Below are 15,629 nucleotides of genomic sequence, written 5' to 3' on the forward strand. Positions count from 1 at the left end.
AGTCAAAAGCCCTACTTCCTTACTTACTAAATATCTAGGTATTTTAACTGAAAGATTTTAACAGTCGAGTGCAGTGGTAGCCTAACATGTTCTCCATTGTTAGGAATGTAGAACAGCAATGCATGTGCTTTTATTGCCCAGTTTTTCCCACTCAGTCTCCCCTCTGTCTCACATGCAGAATGACTGAGCGGGACGGTTTCGCCAGTGATGACTGCCAAGAATGGCACCACAATGAATCTTGTACCACTGCACAACTTAAAAAAAAAAAAAAAAAAAAAAAGCGTGACCATCTTCAATACAAAAGCCTGCAAATATGGCAACACTGACAAAAGAAAACAAACACAGAACAGACACTCCAGAAATCCATCAAACTGATAGCAGCTTTAGTTTTATTGTTCGCTCTTTTTTTCTGTAATACAATGGAAGCCACTGTATCTCACTGTCCCATCTTAAATGTCTGCAGTTGAGCGATACAGTAAAATAAATACTGGCTGTTCTTACCTTCTCAATTTAGTTCAACAGGCCTGTTTGTAATTGGACAGCGCTAAAGCGCATGTGGTGGCAGCAAGTCCCTTGGGACTGCTCTCATTATGTGCAGGCCACCCGTCTGGTTAAACTGGAAGTAGGTCACACTCTTCAGCACATACTCCTACTGTTCCAACTAGCGAGGAGAAAGCTAATTGAAACGAAACAGGACAGCAGAGGATGGCCTCTTATTCCTACAAGAAGTACTCTAGACATTGCTTTCTTAACTTTGAGATATTTCATGTGGATAATCGGACCTTGTGCTTATGCTTGGGTGCGTGCAGTTTTTGATACAGGTACTTCTTTGGTTTATTTATTTTTGCATACTTAATTTATTTATGTTACATTGTTGCAGGCAGGTGCCAAAAGAGCTTCCCTTCACAGCTGAGAGACAGAGAGAGACAGACACCATTGATCTCCTGGGCACATAAAGGGTTAAAGCTGAGCAAAGCAAGAAGGGGCTTGGATTGGGATTATTTGATCAGTCACTAATTTAGATGAAAAGCAAAAGGGTTTGTAATATGGGAATTTTGCCTTCGAGTGACGGCAGAAAATGTAATATTTACAATTGAAGTTGTTTTATCTTCAGTATCCCGTAGGGCAGTGCTTCACAACCTTTTTCAATGTAGGGACCACCTTGGTGTTTGGATTTTTCCCACGGACCACTTGCCACGCATTTTTTCACAACAGCATTTTGAAACTTGTTTTATGTATATGTTACGGGCAAAGCCCGCTGACTTGCCCGTTTACCTTGTGGCAAAGACTGAAATAAAAATTAAAATAACTTTTCGGACTTTGTTCCTGCAAACCACGGTCTGCCCACTGCTTTTTGGGCAGAGTGGGAAACAGTCCCTCTGTTCTTTCATTCCTGTTCAGAACAAGGAATGAACATGAGAAACTGCATTGACACTTACATAGAAACCATCGGCAACAGACGAATAGGAGTTGAGAAATACATAAAACCTACATCGTGCTTTGGAACAATATTACCCACAACATCAGAACAAAAATTAACATGAGAAACCCCACTGACACTTCCATATAAAAAGGACAGTATTATTAATAATGTAATAACAACCAATAATAATAATAAGGAGTTGTATTGAATAGGGGTGCACCGATAATCGGTAGCCTATCGGCTTGGCACCGATATAGGGGAAAAAAACACAGTTGGCTAGTGGTAGTTTTTGTTAATTTAGCTCATAATGTACACCGATATTCATGCTTGAATTTCTTCCAGCACAGAATAGTAAAGTGCTTACTAATGACACAAGAACACTGAGTCACTCATTTTTCCAGTGCTGTGTAACGTGCGATCAAAATGCAGTAAGTGCTTCTCAAAATAATGCTGTGTTTTTTTGTTTTTTTTTTCCATATCTGAAGACAGCATTAGGATAGTGGGTTGTGTGCAGAACACACTCGATGCTACATTAAATCCAACGATGAACTGAGAGTAGAATATTATTCTGATGCTTTAAAAAAAAAAAAAAAAAAAAAAAAATTAGTAGAATCCTAAATATCATTGGTAGTTGTTGTTTGTAGTTTAGTGTACATGTGGCCCGTACAATTTACTAGACTAACATTCACCCTAAGTAATGCTTTGTAGTTGTTTTCTGGCTGACAAAACTGTAATAAATATAGGTGTATTTATTATTCGTAAGAAAATAGTATTAACCAGACAAATTATTGTTCAAATGCAGCATCTATGTGCTGTTAGTTATAAAAGTGCTTCTGCGATGTATCTGCTCTATCTCTGTCTTTGGCAGCTTGGCATCACATCGGCTCCTCCTCCATAGCTTACTTGATCAAATCCTTGAACGTAAACAGTTTCGATGAAAAACACTTTATTGAAACCAAGACTGCTAATAAGAGTTGGAGAGCGTATTCAACAGAGTGACTGAGAATGTAGGTTAAATGCGTAATACATAGATTTTAATAATTTGTTTAAAATAAATTAGTTTTATACAATATATCTCATTAAATATTTTATATAGCCATGTCGTCAATAAAAATAAAGGTAGGTAGGCTGGTCAAACATAGCTGTGTCTCTGTCCCCTAAAAACATAAAATGAAAGATCTTTGAAGCTGATTTCGGACTTTGAGCGGGCATTGTTGGACACGCCCGGACAAAACCTGGAATGAAAGATTTCTGTTATTCATTTTGGACTTTGCCCGGGCAACAAGTTTTGGGGTTTGCCTGTATATATATATATATATATATATATATATATATATATATATATATATATATATATATATATATATATATATATATAATGTGTTTGTTTCATAAAGTTTTTGTTTATAATGAGATCCCTTGAATCTCTGTTGTTACCATAAAGGCACACATGCATTCAAGAACCAGCTACAGGGTACCCTGTCACAATACTCTATGGTAAGTCCATTAAAAGTGGAAAAAAAAAAAAAATTGGCAGTCACTTCTAGGCACAGGTTCATTTTTTAAGTTAAAAACTACCGCAGGAAACATATTGGACGTCGTGCTGGTACAGATTTCAGGTATTCATACATTCTTGAAAACTTGGTGAATAAGGATCATAGAATCAAAACAGAACGATAAAAGCCTGAAGTCAGGATCTTCAATAGGATTGTTGGTGTTTGAAAAGCACAGTACTTTACAGCCTAAAATGATGCCGTTTTCCAGTAGAATAGCAAGTCTATGTGTTAATTCAGGGCTATAAGTTATAAAGGTAATACTTTCATTGTAAAACCCATGAGCATTATAATAAAAAGGCCTTTGACATCTTTGTTTTCATTTTGTCCATTTCAAACTGTAATCCGATCCTCTTTTTAATATAATCCAGGTTTGTGCTTTTCTGCTTATCAAGATGCTGACCTAGATGCCAATATGAATTACACTCTCAAATTGAAAATGTGTTTCATCTTTGCTCCTTGAGAGCTGTGGCAGGTAAACCGACAGCATTTGAGATCCTGGATACTGTTAGCGTTGGCAAGATTATTTTCCAAGCAGTTGAAGGGAAGCCTGTTCACTGTGCGTGTTTGAGTTTTGAGTTGCAGTTCAGTAGAAAATAGACAGGATGAACAGTCTCAAGATATTGCTGCTTGTAATTGATAAGATTTAAACGTGCAGTGTCTTCTCAATTACTACTATTAGTTTTAAAATAAATCAAATATAATATGGGATTGCTGTAACCCCTACCCAGACATTTAAAAAATAATTTAAAAAGCAGATGGTTTGAAAGTCTCCCTAGAAAGGATAGTTTTGCTAATTTTTAGGTCAACTTTCCAGTTTTTAAAAAGCTTCAGTCTAGTATGTTGTTTAGGATTCTGTGATGTGATAAAGGTGATATTGTTTAACGATGATGTTCACAATAAAAAATGACCTGCATGCAATTTGATATGGGGGGAAAATAAGAATGTGGCAATAGCCCTCACCATCCCTGGATCTCAATCCAATTGAGCATGTGTGGGATGAACTCCAGCAACATATTCATCATCACGATCCTGTGCCTACCTCTGTGCACCGGTTGTGTGAACTATCAATGACTAAATGGATTAACATCCCCTGAGACACCATCCAGCACCTTGTGGAGTCTGTGCCACAGGTATCGCTATTAGCCAACTAACAAGAATGAAACAAATTTGTGAAATTGAAGAAAGCTGTGACAAATGTAAAACTGACATGCTTCTCAAATGTAATTCTAGCGAATTCAAAACAGAATGCCTTGAATCAGCAGAAGAAACAAGCCAAATCCAGAGAAGAAATAAAAAAAATAAACCCAATTTAATATATTGCACAACGTACACACCAAGGACAGTAAATATTAAGAATGTCGTTTTAAAGTACAAAAGTGATCAATTGTTGGGGAACAAATTTAAAGAGCTACCAATGGTCACATACAAAAAAGCTAGAAATATTAGAAATGAAATAGTAAGGGCCAATACCTATCAAACAGTGTTTCTCACTGGAAATTAGAAATGTGGCAATTGCCTAAATTGTCAATATACTCGTAATACTAAATGGTTCAATCACCCAGTCAATAGAAAACAAATTCAAATCAAAGGTTTCATAAACTGTAGAACTAGCAACATTATTTATATGATTTACTGTCCTTATGGGAAAGTATACATTGGTGAAACTGCACGCTCTTTAAAATAATGCATTACACAACATAGAAGTGCAGTACAAAATGAGGATATTAGAAATGAAAGAAATAACTTAATCATCAGATCTCACGTTTTCGCTGTCTTGGCATTGAAACAATAACTATCGGCGATCCAGGTTTAATTAGAAAACGAAGAGAAGCTTTTTGGATTCACCAATGTCAAAGCCTATTTCCTAAAGGATTTAATGAAGATTTTAATCTGAAGGATTTTCTATAATTGGAGATGCATTTTAACATAGTGCCCGCCCCGTGTGTATTTTCTGTATATGTTGCGTATGGTGTGTTAAATGTTGGTGTATAGGCATTGGTACACGGGATATAAACGGGTCTGTGTTTCACGTGTGTTTAAAAATTGTATTTAGGCACGGGATTGTACATCACATGCATTTAAAGTAGTTAATATGTTAGCACGAGGTTGCACATAATTAATTCACGTGCTGGGATTCAAGTGAATAATTAATTGGTAATTGAATCCCAGCACAACAGTATATATAGATGCACGTTTTACTCACTCGGGGTTGGGTGTTCGGTGAGTAGGGAACGGGAGAGATAGGAGGAGGAATAGAGTTTTGATAGCAATTGCTATTGCGTGCTGGTGGGACCAGCACGAAAGTTGTTTATTTAAAACTCACCGTGTTTGTTTGTGTGTCGATCTGCTCACTGTTTGTAAAGTATTAGTCCATTTCTGTTTGTCTTTTTATTTTGGTGAATGTGCGGTGTCCTGCCTTTTGTTAGTGTAAACCTTTTATTTACAATAAACCGGCGCAAGCAAGCGTTCTCACCTTTTCACTTCATCTGTCTTGATGTATTCCTTTCCTGTTTCTGACGTCAGAAACAGGAAACAGTGGAGGACTACATGAAGAGGTGGCATGAGCACCAGAGGGAGTTAAAAGAAGGAGGGACTACATGGTGCCTCGCCTGTCTGGAGTACGGGCACCCTCGTGATGTGTGCCCAGATGAAGACCCTCTTTTTGTGCAGGCCTTCGATCGGGATGAGGTAGAGACTGCGGAGGAGTGGATTCACCTGAAGGCCGTACCATCGCCGCAGGTGGATCAGGAAACCTGCCTCAAAGGAGAGGAGTGGTGTTTTGCCGTAGGCGAGGTTGGGCACAAATCACCCGACCAACCCCCTCCATGGCAGGAGATGGAACTGGCCCAGGAGAGGAAGGTGAGGAGGAGACAGAGAAGGGGAAATAGGAAGAGGAAGGCAGAGCGTCCACCGCCCAAGTCTCCACCAGCAGAGGAAGAATGCCTGCTGGTTTTGCCTCCAGAGGGAGAGGAGCAGTCTCCAGCGCCAGAGGGAGAGGAGCAGTCTCCAGCGCCAGAGGGAGAGGTCCCACCGCTGTCTCCAGAGCAGCAGGAGCTGCCTCTGCCTCCACCAACACAATCAGCAGAGGAAGAATGCCTGCTGGTTTCCCCTGCAAGAGAGGCAGAGCCGCACCAGTCCCCTGCAAGAGAGAGAGAGCCGCACCAATCTCCTCTAATAAGGGTAGACTACACGCCGCTCCCACCTCCGTCGCCAGGAGACTACACGTCGCTCCCACCTCAGCCGCCAGTAGACTACATCCCTCCGCCACCTCCATTGGCAGGAGCGGAACAGCAGGAGCTGCCACAGCCTCCGCCTTCTCCACCGCCAGGAGCAGAGCAGCAGGAACTGCCTCTGCCTCCTCCACCAGCAAAGAGTGAATGCCTGCTGGGTCCCTATCCACCAGCAGAGAGTGAATGCCTGCTGGGTCCCCATCCACCAGCAGAGGCTGAATGCCTGCTGGGTCCCCGTCCACCAGCAGAGGCTGAATGCCTGCTGGGTCCCCGTCCACCAGCAGAGGCTGAATGCCTGCTGGGTCCCCGTCCACCAGCAGAGGCTGAATGCCTGCTGGGTCCCCGTCCACCAGCAGAGGCTGAATGCCTGCTGGGTCCCCGTCCACCAGCAGAGGGTGAATGCCTGCTGGGTCCCCGTCCAGAGGGTGAATGCCTGCTGGGTCCCCGTCTACCAGCAGAGGGTGAATGCCTGCTGGGTCCCTGTCCACCTGCAGAGGGTGAATGCCTGCTGGTATCACTTCCCCCATCAGCAGAGGATGAATGCCTGCTGGTATCACTTCCCCCACCAGCAGAGGGTGAATGCCTGCTGGGTCCGTTTCCACCAGCAGAGGATGAATGCCTGCTGGTATCACTTTCCCCACCAGCAGAGGATGAATGTCTGCTGGTATCACTTTCCCCATGCTCACGAGGAGAGGAGCTGGAGCTGCCTCTGACTCCATCACCATCAGGGGGAGAGGAGCAGGAGCTGCCTCTCCCTGTACAAGAAACAGTACCAGGACTTGATGGTGATATTCCTCAGCAATCACTGCACAGTCTGGAGAGGGGAGCACAGCGGAAAACAGCCCGGCCGCAGCGGCAATGATTAGAGCCAGCACTGCAGCAGCCACTGCCACAGTGGTCACGTCCGCACACCAGCTTGTCCTGACTGCCTGCCTCGCTTCGCCCAAGGATGCCTGCCTTGCTTCGCCCGGGGTTGCCCGCCGCTCCGCATCGCCCGGGGTTGCCCGCCGCTCCGCATCGCCCGGGGTTGTCCGCCGCTCCGCATCGCCCGGGGTTGTCAGTCGCTCCGCATTGCCCGGGGTTGCCTGTTGCTCCGCATCGCAGCAGGAAGTACTGTGGTCGGAACCCCACCAAGGGGAGCTACCAGCCACGAAGAAGGGGGAGGAGGTCTGGAGACCACCAAGCCCAGCAGCAGTTTCGCTGCCGGAAGTACTGTGGTCGGAGCCCTACCAAGGGGAGCTGCCGGCTACGAAGAAGGGGGGAGGTCAGGTCAGGAGACCACCCCCCCAAGCAGCCTTTCTGCTGCCAGGACTACCCCGGCTGGAGGAGCCAGATTGGGGAGGGTTATATGTAACATAGTGCCCGCCCCTGTGTGTATTTTCTGTATATGTTGCGTATGGTGTTAAATGTTGGTGTATAGGCATTGGTACATGGGATATAAACAGGTCGTTATTTCATGTGTGTATTTTCAATTGTATTTAGGCACGGGATTGTACATCACTTCACGTGCATTTAAAGTAGTTAATATGTGAGCACGAGGTTGCACATAATTAATTCACATGCTGGGATTCAAGTGAATAATTAATTGGTAATTGAATCCCAGCACAACAGTATACATAGATGCACGTTTTACTCACTCGGGGTTGGTTGTTCGGTGAGTAGGGAACGGGAGAGATAGGAGGAGGAATAGAGTTTTGATATCAATTGCTATTGCGTGCTGATGGGACCAGCACGATACTCATCGTGTTTGTTTGTGTGTCGATCTGCTCACCGTTTGTAAAGTGTTAGTCCATTTCTGTTTGTCTTTTTATTTTGGTGAATATGCCGTGTCCTGCCTTTTTGTCTGTGTAAACCTTTATTTACAATAAACCGGCGCAAGCAAGCGTCCTCACCATTTCACTTCATCTGTCTTGTCTCGGTGTATTCCTTTCCTGTTTCTGACGTCACCCACTCCGGCCGTCTTTGTGACATGCATGTATGTAATTGTATTCGTAATCTGTATTTGTAAACTATATCTAGTTGGATCTATGTTTACTATATTTACTTTATAATCTTTTGTTGTGTAACTGTAATGGGGAGTTTATTTATAGATGCCAAAATAATTTATTTCCTTATGCGCCGATTTAATAGTTTACTGGCTGTATTAGTGATTATTACTTACAGGTGTTTGTATCCTCTTATATTGTTGATTTAAAAAAAAAAGTATTAACTATACATAGATTGGATTAAGGGACCTTAACTAGACATTAGCTCATTCAAATTTATAACTCAATCCATTGGAGTTTCATTGGATGCTGTTAATTGCCTGTTAAACTCCCTAATGACCAAGTCTTTTCATACTGATGTGTATGTAAATGCACGTTTTAATTACCTTGATGAAGGCGCTGGCCGAAACGTGTCGGTTAAACTAATTAAGTTTTTTCCACTTTTTAAACTATCTCCTAATTGTTGCTGAGCTTCTTACCTAAACTATACTTCCTTTGCTACATGCACATTTGTGAGCTTGCCAAGTTGCACCAGTTAATTTTTCTTTTCAAGGCTGTGATCAGGACAGACGGTGGCCGGACGTGATATTAAGGGTCGGTCCTGATAAAGTTGTCCGTCGGTGTACACTAATTGCTTTTGCATAAACATGTTTGCTCAGAGACATTAGTCTTTACATTCATTGTGTTAATTGCTTTGTTAACTTAAACCGTTCATTTGGATGCAGTGTGGAATACATCATGCTTGCGGGCACTGTTTTGTGCTGCAGTTTACAGTTTAATCAGAATGCTTGCCTTTTCTTTTGATTGCATATCCCCAGTTTGCATTTCTTTTGTGGTGTTTTTATTTCCCAGTCAAACATTTCTTGTTTTTTTTATCCTTACAGATTAAATTTACTGAACATGAAAATTGTTTACCGACAGTCTTCTGGGATGGCGAGTGTGTAACAAATATTTTGGATGAATTGAAACTAATTTAAATGGGTGAATATCCGAGTACTTATCCCATCTTTCCAACAGTTTAAAGAGCGCTATAGTGTTTGTCATGCAGCAAGCCGATGTGTGAGTGATTTGTATATTTTAGTGAATGACATGACAAGCTGCCAGTTTCTAAATAAGACCCACAAACACAGATCAGCATGCTATCAGTGCATTCAAGCAGTGGGAACCTATTTGAAAAAAGTCATAAGCTTTTAATGTAAGTTATGATCTTTACATGCTTCCATATACAGAATGTGGAAAAGTTACATTTTTGCATATACTGGATTGTGCCAAGTCAACACCAACCAAACCCCCCCCCCCCCCCCCCCCCCCCACACACTTTTAGCTGAAAGTAAAATTTTTACCATTTCTGGTTTTTAATAACCTTGCATAAATAATGCCAGAGGGGAAATATTGTAGCTCACATGAATAGAAAAAACTGCCCTGAAGTAGTTGCTCTGTGCATTGATTCAGACCAATGCTTGCATCATCACTGACGAAGGTTCAGGTGACGAAGACGTGTGGACACTGCAAGAGCTTTTTAATGTCATAGTGCACTCTGGATACCACATTGATGTATTATTTTGTGTTGTGTTTTCACACTGGACACTCCAATTTCTTACTTAGAGAGATTATGTAATGCCATTTATTTTAGTGGAACGAAAATTTCACTTGTTTTATATATTTTTTAAATGTAGCGACTTTAATTCTAGCATTTTTCATCTACAAATGTGTTTTTTCTGATGTGCATCTGCACATCTAAAAAACTGGGAACATTTACAAAATACTACGTTCTGTGATTTTAATTTAGACCCTCGCACCCCCCCCCCCCCCAATAGGGGAGAAAAGTATGCTAAAAAGGGTGAGCCTTGATGGGTTGAATAGCCTTGTCTCATTCCCAAACGTTTCTTATGTTCTTATACATCATGGTCATGAACTTTTCTGTCATAGTGATTCATTCTGAATTACACCATGGCTGGGTTATGTGTTACTGACTGTGAACGCGGCAGCGTTGTGGTTCAGCCTTTAATGGCTTTAAAATAGCATGCAGAGGCACAATATGCAGGTTAAGCACTCTTGTGCATGTTTATTTCCAACTATTTACAATAAAACCCTAGCAGAGCAAGCATGTAAACAAGTGGTGTACTTGTTAACAGGTACAGCTGTAGATGTGGGGCTGGTAGGTAATCGTTTCTGGATGTTCTGGAGGTGGTTACCGTCTTTCAGTTCCAGGAGATATAAAGGAGAATTGTAGACTCTCCTTTTTGTTTGGCTGTTGTGCTGTGCTCCTTGCCCTGGGTTTGTCAACCTCACAAGTGGAGAGACTGCTCCTTTTACACACCTGTGAGACAGCCTGCTCGTATATTTGGCAAGGATAGTATTAACCCTATAAATGCCAAACTGGAACAACAGCAGATAGTACATTATATACAGGGGCTTGCTCCCTGTCACACTGACATACTTGTTCTGTTTAAAGGCTTGCTTCGGTTTCCTCAGAACAGTAAACTCTACGAAAGCTTGCATGACTGAGTATCCAGTGTGGGTGGTTGAATTGTTGAATGCATGTGTCTGTTTATAAGAGACACTCCTGGGGTGCATTGTTCATTCATTTGAGTTACTGTACTGAGTTACGTAATGTAATCCTGTGAAACCATTCTAGCATCCTATACAGAATTTAGCAGGACAGAAATGATGTGCCCAGTGAAGCCTGGTGTATTGTATCATGTTAATAAGATAGCAGGACTGCAGTGGTAACTGACAGCTTCCCCTCATAGTAGTGTTACTCCCATTCAGTCTGGTGCACCCCTCAAGCAGCGGCTGTTGAATTGTGTGGTTGGTTTGATGCCTGATTTTTATCTGAAGCTAAGAATGTTGGACGTTGTTAGCTCTTGGATGGGGAACCTTTGTGGAAAATCATGTTGCTTTTGACTCCGGAGAGGTCTCTCTTGTTCAAAGGCAAACAGCCGACAGAGTTTCTTAGCTAGACTTTCAGTTGCCTAGGTCAGTGGTTCTCAATCCTGGTCCTTGAGGACCTCTGTGCCTTCTGGTTTTCATTCCAACTGAGCTCTCAGTTACTTAACTAAACCCTTAATTGAACTAATTAAAGTAGATTAATTGGGCCTCTGCTCCTTAAAAGTTGCAGATTTCAAGTTACATAAAACATGTTCTAGTTAATCTGAAATCTCCCAACTGTTTAAGAGCAGAAAACAATTTAAAAGGCCTAATTAAGCCAATTATTAGTTCAATTCAGGGGTTAGTAACTGAGAGCTCAGTTGAAATGAAAACCAGAAGACATAAGGGTCCCCGAAGACCAGGATTGAGAACCACTGACCTAGGTTACTTAGTTAGAGAACCGCTCCTCTTATTGGCATGCAACTCCATGAATGTTCAGTGTGAAAAAAAACATTAAGATTTTTGATTCTCCAGGTTCCTGGCAGTGTGAAGTTGCCTGTCTTTGTCGGGGATTCCACAGAAAGTGTTGCATTGGCTCTGGCACTCCTGCAGGCTTTCGTGGCAGATTTGACAGTGAATGAGTTATCACTACGCTATGGTGACATCTGCAGGACTGGCCTTTGTCCTTCAGGGGCTGGTAGCTTGCCGGTGTCCGCTGTCGAGCTCCTGGGTGTAAAGAGGCAGTTGGCTTGACGGTGGGATCGGAGGATGCCCATTGACTTTTAGTTCTCCTGGTCATTTTCTGGAAGAAAATGGAAGCAATTTGGCACTGTAAAATAAAACAATTAAAAAGATTTACGATTCTCAATTCAATCTCCTTTCACCTATGAACCTGGTACGTAATCCATACATGCCAACAGTCCCTATATGGTCGGGACCAGCCCTATTACTGAGCAAGTGTCCCGTTGCATATGATGAATATACTGATATTTATTCTTGGAAATTCTTCACAGCTCTAGGGTGTTCGCGCTTGCACCCTGTGACAGAGAGCTAATGAATCTTAGTCAAGGATCTCCCTCCCGACCTGTGAGAGCGCTGTATAACAGGAACAGTGTGCCCTGGACTGGATGGTTTGGCAGTTCATTCTAGGGTCAGTTGGAAGTTGGCCATCCAGAAAGGGGGCGGAGTCACAATACCAGAAGTCATCACCTTAATGCGGTAGGTGATGTGTCAGTCATGGATTGGAGGTTGAGGATACGTGATTGCACTCGCCACCGAAAGGGGCGTGACTGAGGGTATATCAGGGGATGTGGAAAGGCAATCTGTTCTATTTGTGATGGTTATGAGAAGGACCTGTAAAGGAGTAAGCGAAATATAACCGTGAATGTTTTGTTCTGTATTGTTTGTCATTTGTAGATGGCTAACTAATTGGGGAGCTGTCGCTGAAAGCCAGCACCCACCTCAGATCATGCTACACCATTGTTGTCACCAGTATTGTATCCCAAACAGCAGAGGGGTTTCGAGACATTTCTTTCAGTACAGCTTACACTATACAATGCTTTGCTGTTGAGATGGCGAATGAAAAAATTTAAGGTTTGCCTCTGGATAACCCGAGCTGGAGGGGGGAGGGGCGGATGGTGCTCAGTTTCTAAATTAAAATTATTAGTGTTAGTGTATATTTTGTATGTTTCAAACATATTTTACCATAGCACTTCTCTTACACTGTCTTGTACACTGGGTATTCAGTACATATTTTACTGAAGCACTATAACCGTTATAGGTACTTTTGGAATATTATGCCCTGCTCCATACACGACAGCAGCACTGTAAAGAGTTGCAACCATATAGAGTTGCTACATATAACAATTTGGTAGTGGATTTTAATACAGAAACTTTAATTTACATAATAGGCATTATACAAAGCAGAAGATTTAATTTTGCATGTGAGTAATGTATGATTTTGTAGTATTCACACATTGTCAAACGGTTTCTATTGACAGAAAAACAAAACTCTAAAAAACATACATACAGTGCGTGAATGCCGCCTGACGAACCTTCAAAGTTTTATAACTACCTTTGAATTTCTGGCTAGCAAGCGAACCTTCGAACACTGCAATGAAGGGAACATACTGTGTGCCCAAATGCTTATAATGAAAACATGTATTATGTTTTCCCTTCATTGTAAATAACAACTTGATTTGGTATAATTTAATTAGTACGCTATGAATAATAAATGACTCCTCGTTATAGCAGCAGTGTAATACCCACTTGCGAGCGGGTGTTACACACTGCCCGATGCGAGGGAATCACATGGCAAAATATTAAAGATGTGGAATCGCATCGTTAAGCATAACACGCTGCCCGATGCAACTGAAAAATAGCGTCGCTATTGATCAGGTAGTGTGTCCGTCCAGGCCTTAAGACTACAGAGATGTCGTCTTTGCTTGTAAATCTACCTGCATGTTTTCTTGGTTATCTGTTCCAAGATTGATACCAGCCTAGTTTCATGATCTTGGCACCTGACCCAGTTTTCTATGTATAGCTCCACTTTTTATAAGTGCCCTCAGAGCTGAACTCAACGAGTCACATGGGTCTTTAACACTACATGCTCAATTGCCTTGAGCGAGTAAATAACAAATTACTGACAAAAATGCTTCTTAGATGGGTTTGATAATGCGCCTTGAAACTTAAAACTCTGGAGTTCTGTGCCGACAGTTTAAGCCTGGCTTTGATAACACGAGATGACATGTGCCTGCTCTGAAGGCTTCAATTGAGCAGCCCTTTGCTTGTGGGCATTCCCTAATCCTCCATTTCTAATTTACAGCATGTTTGAAACGCTGTGGCCAGCTCATACTAAATCCAACCAACACATTACAGATGTTTTCTTTGACTTGCACTGGCAGTCTTAGGCTTTCAAAACTGATTTAAAAATATGCCTACTAAAGGCTGCCTGCTAAAGATGGATGAAACAGTCAGCATGTAGAATAATCTATTGATTTTATAGTTTTCACTGTTCATGTTATTATATTGTTATCTAAAAACATATGTCCATACATTTCCCATGTCGTGCACGTCCATTACGTGCACATCGCCTGTTGGCTGACATGCCAGTAACCTGCTCTGACTCTGACCACACTGTTAAGGTGAAATAATGCAGGGAAGTGTAATAGATCATCGGGAAGGCAGAGCAAGCAAGCTGAGAACTTTTTTTAACCTGTTGTAGTACAAGATATTTTATCCACCCAGTACTGTCTGTACAATTCTGGCTGTTTGAATCTGCTTTAATATTCCAGTAGAACAATTTCTAATATAACCAGGTAGCCCTCTGAAAAAAGTGATGCCATCTAAATTCTGAACCCAGCCTGCAAAACTCAATCTCATTTCTTTGCATTATCAAACTGGGGCAGCAGCCGGTTCCATCTGTAGTGTGCAATCCAATCTGCATCCAGATGTCACACAAGAAGTGAACGATTGCTTGGTGTGCATACCTAAATTCAACGGTACTATTGAACGTTGACTCAACAAAAACTCACTATTGTCACGACACTTCTGGGAATTTAGGAAGGCTTCGTTGCATTCCTAAACTAAACGGTAAAATTTAAAATGAACGATTTTGCATATCGGCCTGCAGCTTCAGAATCTAAAAAGAACAATACAAAATCTTAAATACAAGTTGGTATTAAATATGTTGCGTTACTTTGTAGCTATATATGCATCGCATTGATTGTAGTGTAATTGGGCCTTGGGCCTCTGACATTGTTGAAAATGGGATTAGTTCTCCTATGTTTTCCCAGTGTGGTCCTATTTTATAATCCCACCCCGCCCCTAACTTCAAACGTGTTTTTCTTAGTTAAAAAAAAAAAAAGGAATGGAGTTCTTACACAGTGGGTTCCAACTGGGAATGAACAAGAGCTTAAACCTATACTTTAGACCTGTGAGGAGGAACGACAGGAAAATAGCTGGGCACTATATCGCAGTGTTTTAACTGCTATAAATAACTCATAATAAAACTGTAGTTCTGGTCAATATAAACCCACAGGAGTGAATCTCTAGTCACCTTATACTGTTTGTACCACTGGATGGACTTTATTTTCTAACATTAATAAACAATTTGATGCATTTCTCTGGTTTCTGAAAGTTTATTTGTTACGTTACTACAGCATTTTCTTATTGAACACATTTTTGTGCATGTCATGCTGATAGGATGTTTTTGTCGGTTGGTTTGTAGAGCTGTCTGAGGGGAAGTTTGTCTATTAACCACAGGAAGCTTGTGCAGTCTTATTATTCTGCATGATATGAATATTAACACCTTTACAGTTTAGATACAGAAGTTTGTCATTTCTATCTGTAAAAGGTTACAGCGGTTATTGATAATGGATGGCTATACCTACCTGCATGAAAACCTCTGGGTGTGAGAATTTCAATTTTCAATCATTAATCAGTGATATAGAAACACACAGTGAAAAAGTTAGACCACTTTGTGCTTTAAGTAGGCATCTTAAAAAACGTAAACAACATCTAAAAAGTCTCATGCATTTTACAGTTTGTGGCTATGTGTTCATTA

The 15,629-nt window shown here is 41.5% G+C and overlaps 1 protein-coding gene across 5 annotated transcripts in view; it reads left to right on the forward strand.

Annotated features, from left to right (window-relative positions):
• LOC121324521 (alpha-(1,6)-fucosyltransferase-like) overlaps positions 1-15,629 on the forward strand; it is a 206,753-nt gene that overhangs the window by 24,942 nt on the left and 166,182 nt on the right. Inside the window, exon 1 of one of the 5 annotated variants that reach the window (XM_041266516.1) lies at positions 681-821. The exons of the other annotated variants lie outside the window; for them this stretch is intronic. The gene's annotated coding sequence lies outside the window, so the exon portion shown is untranslated. Of the gene's footprint in view, positions 1-680; positions 822-15,629 lie in introns of those variants that run through there. 5 annotated transcript variants of the gene reach the window in all.

The sequence above is a fragment of the Polyodon spathula genome, chromosome 12 (assembly GCF_017654505.1).
Source record: "Polyodon spathula isolate WHYD16114869_AA chromosome 12, ASM1765450v1, whole genome shotgun sequence".
Taxonomy (NCBI): domain Eukaryota; kingdom Metazoa; phylum Chordata; class Actinopteri; order Acipenseriformes; family Polyodontidae; genus Polyodon; species Polyodon spathula.